Below are 4268 nucleotides of genomic sequence, written 5' to 3' on the forward strand. Positions count from 1 at the left end.
TTGAAGGCAGCTGAGACTGCTGACCCATCCTTAGCTTATAGATCTTCATCTCTCATGCATTGACAATAAATTTCTAACTATAATATGATCAAGAGAAGAGGTCAAGAATATTTCATACATGTACCTACCAAATGGTTGTTGGTAGACATGCATGTTGCTACTGAGTTGATGTTGATGTGCAGATGTTGGATGGTGATGCTAATGATCATGATTTCACTGCTAACCTCTGGGGGAGCTTCTTTGACCTATGGATCTCCTATAAAACTGCTCACTGCCAATCCCGTAGGCATTGTTCTGCATCGTGTAGGTTTATAGGACAATGACTTTTTTTCCATATCTCCAAACGGTAGAATGGATTGAGCTGAAACCGTTTGATCATGTTTCCATCATCATTATGCACCTGCCCATAGAAAACGTTTGGTCAATGGATGCATGGATCTTGAGAAACACTAAAAATCGCTTAATTTGATCGAGGTCGCTTTATTGGAAACCATTCACTAGGATTTGCTGAAATTGCTTAAGCATGTTACCATCGTCTATATGAATCTCCCCCTGAAAAATCTTGTCAAATGGATGCATGGTTTTCAATTTATGGCAAAAACAAATTTCTTCTCTATGTATTTTTTTATTATGTAGTAAAACAAAGCATCCTGTAGCTTATAAGGATAGCAAGGAAAATGAGTGGTAGAAGCTTGATAATGATGGGTGGATGGTGAAAATAGATGAGGGTGATGGTTTGGCATGGCCTTGGCCTTCTTGGAGCATTTGATCGAAGAAGGAGAAAGTCAAAATTTGACTTATTTTGACTAGGCTTGACCAATTTTCCTTACGGTACCAACTTATTTTCGTTGCTTTCAGATGTTGGAGAGTACATGCATTTATCAAAGAGATGCATGGAGCAAGGATTTCTTTTATTTTTTTTTCTCTTTTTTTTCTAGGCCTACTAGCTGCCTCAATGAGGTTCTCAACTAGTAGGTCTACCTAGGCCCTTCAAAGGAGGTTTTCACCTAGGATCTTTTATTTTTTCTCTTTTCTTTCCTTTTTCCCAACCCATTGACCACCTCATGGAGGTTTTCAATCAATGAGCCAATCTGAGGCGCCTCAAAGGAGGCTTTCACCTAAGATTTTTATTTTTTTATCTTATTTTTCATTTTTCTTTCTATCCTACCCTACATGAAAAACAAAATCACTTTCAAGTATAAGAATACTTCCAATGGAGCTATGTGCACATCAAGATGACAGAAAAACTGATGTGTAGGCTTGAGATGTATGCTTTGACATTTACGTGAATTTGAGATATCAAATGATTTGACTTTGATGATATCAAGCACAATTGAAGAAGAGGTTATTACTGTAACTTAATGACTGTCTGGAACCATATTTCAATATAGTTGTGATGCCCCTAGTCCACTTGTTGATTTGGATCATTCTTCATGTCTTCTTCTACCATGACCTTCAAATCTTCCTATTTTGTTGATTGTTCTCTTGAGTACGTGGAGGATTTGATGGTTGCCATGAGGGAGTTCTCTTGATCTCTGATTTTGATGTCTTGTCTTCATCAATTGCAGCCCATGGTTATGTGTTCTTCTTATTTGAATCTTCTTCTTTCAGATGTGGTCCTTCAATGATATCATGGTGATATTTTTTTGCAATACTCTTCCTGAGCTATGGTGAATACCATTTATCTCAAGATGAGATGTTTGGAAGTGTTGTACCTCAGCATTATAAGTGGGCTGAGCTACTTAAATGTGTGGGTTTGGGAATGGTGGTACATGTAGTTGAGTAGGAGTGTATATTTGAGATGGATTTGGATGGGGTGATGGTTGTGGTGGAGGTGAATGGTAAGGATAACATGGAGCTAGGTATGGAAGATATTGAGGAAAATGCTGAGGATATTGTGGATGGCTCTCATAAGTTCCTTGCCAACCTTGTTGTCAAGATTGGTGTTGGGGTTGAGATGGCCAATGTTGCCAAGGAAATGGTGTGTTCCAATTACTTTGAGGTGGATGTGTATAAGGTGTATAAGCTTGAAATTGTGAATTAGGCTCTTGCAACAGATCAGGCTGAATAGGCTACCATGGTCCTATTGGAGCTACATAACATTGTTGCATTGGCAACTGACTTGATCCATTATCCTCTTGGAGAACTTCCTTCAACCTTGGTAATGAGGAACAACATTTAACATCATGTGATTCTGCATGGACAACACAAACATCTTATTTTTTCTCATTTTGTATTCTTAACATTTCTACTTGTTTCGTTAGATTGCTAAGAATTCCAGTTTTAAAGTCATCAAACAAATTTCCAAGTTTAGCTTGACTTATCGATCTTGATGTTGATCACCTATTGTTGCTTTTCCTCTTGATATGTGTTTTCATGTTTCGAAAATTTACTCAAATGATAATTGATATACATCACCTCTTCTTATAAGAGTAAAGAGATCAATCCACTCATCCCTAATTGTTCTAAGTAAGATGGTTTTTAGTGTGTTGGATCCTAAATGATGTAGCTTTTCTCTTTTACTATTATACATGAACCTCTCTATTAGATCCTCTAGACTCTCATCTTCTATTTGATTCATTCTAAATATTTGTTCGTTAAAATCATTATCTTTATATTTTTCTATAAATATATTTTGCATATCATTCCATGATCTTATTAAATTAGTCCCTAAACTCAGGAACCATTTAATAGCTCTATCCTTCAATGTTTCTGGAAACAATATCAATTTTTTAGTTTTTAATAAGTAACCATAAGATCTACAAACAATCTCAAATTAAAAGAGAAAGGTTTCCAGATCCTCTGACCTTAGACCATGAAACTTTGGAAGAAAATAGGGAGGGATGTTCTCCACGTGCACACTACCATTAGTATCTTGAATGGGAAATCTGAGAGGATCTTCCTCATTGTCATCATCTCCATCAATTTTTTCTACATTATTTGACATATTCTTCTTCTACTTGCAAAAGTGAATGGTGATATGGTTCTTACTGCACAATGTGATCAAATGGGGGGGGGTGGGTTGGTGTTGGAGAATTTTTTGTTTTTGTTTTTATGATTCAACGAAAACTATAATGCAATGCAATTTTCTACTTTTGAAATTAAATATGCCTAATGCTAATATCTTTTTTTTTTTTTCAAAAAGTAAAAAGAAATGAGTCAACTAGGGAATGAAACAATGTATACATTGACACCTCCCTGGCAACGGTGCCAAAAAGTGATGAGATTTGGTATTGCAACAAGAATGTTGTAGCTCCTAAGGCTACCGACTTTAATTATCAACCCATGGTTCATACAAACTTAAGAGGTATCAACACTATATTTGTGACATAGAATATGTACTTGCTTTGATGTCATGATGTAATGGAGTGAAGGTACTGAAGCCAAATCCTAAACTAACTGCAGATAATGAAATGTTCGAAATGGAACCTTAACCCATTGCAAAAAGGAAAGTACAAGGAAAGAGACGAAAATTCAAATGCTAAATCACACCATTTCCTAGTTAACTACCAAGAAACTATGATTTGAAGTAATGCTAAATTATCATGAACCAAATGCTACTATCTAGGAATCGAAGTAAGAAGCATCAAACATCACTAATGTGCAAGTAAAGGGATTGCAATAAATATGTTTTTTTTCTTTTTGTCTTTTCATGCAAAATCAAGTATGCAAACTAATTTCCTTTGGTGATGTGGTAGGTGAATTAAGGATGTTGGAGGTTAGATGGAAGGGTTAGGATATGGTTAGATGGTGGGGGAGACCCTTGGGAGGCTTTTGGTGACTTCCTAGAGGCTCTCTCCATTCGGCCTCAAAATAGGCCATTTCACGAAAACCTACAAGATGTACTAGAAACCTACACGATGATCCTGTAGGAATTACAGTGAACCTACATGATACAACTGAGAGAAAAATGTGAGTTGTTGGAGATGATGGAAGGCTTAGGGAAGGTGAGGTATGGATTTTCTCAAAAAGCTTGGAGAAGCTTCCTTGTGAAATGATGAAATTGGCGAGGTCTTAATGACAAAGAAAATAAAATCCAAACTGGATAGGACAATTTTTTTTATTAAATATCATGCCTTAGGTCCCTATCCCAAGTGGAATCAGTCAAAAATAACTCTGTTAACCCACGCATATATATATATATATATATATATATATATATATATATATATATATATATATATTACTAGTCGAAAATCTAGAAATTCGAGAACTAGTGAGCTAGTAAATCTAACAAATGCCTAACCAAATCAAGTGCAAATGCAATG

The sequence above is a fragment of the Pinus tabuliformis genome, chromosome 3_2 (genome assembly GCF_031772625.1).
Source record: "Pinus tabuliformis cultivar Carrire ecotype Pingquan chromosome 3_2, CPIR1, whole genome shotgun sequence".
In the NCBI taxonomy this organism is placed as follows: domain Eukaryota; kingdom Viridiplantae; phylum Streptophyta; class Pinopsida; order Pinales; family Pinaceae; genus Pinus; species Pinus tabuliformis.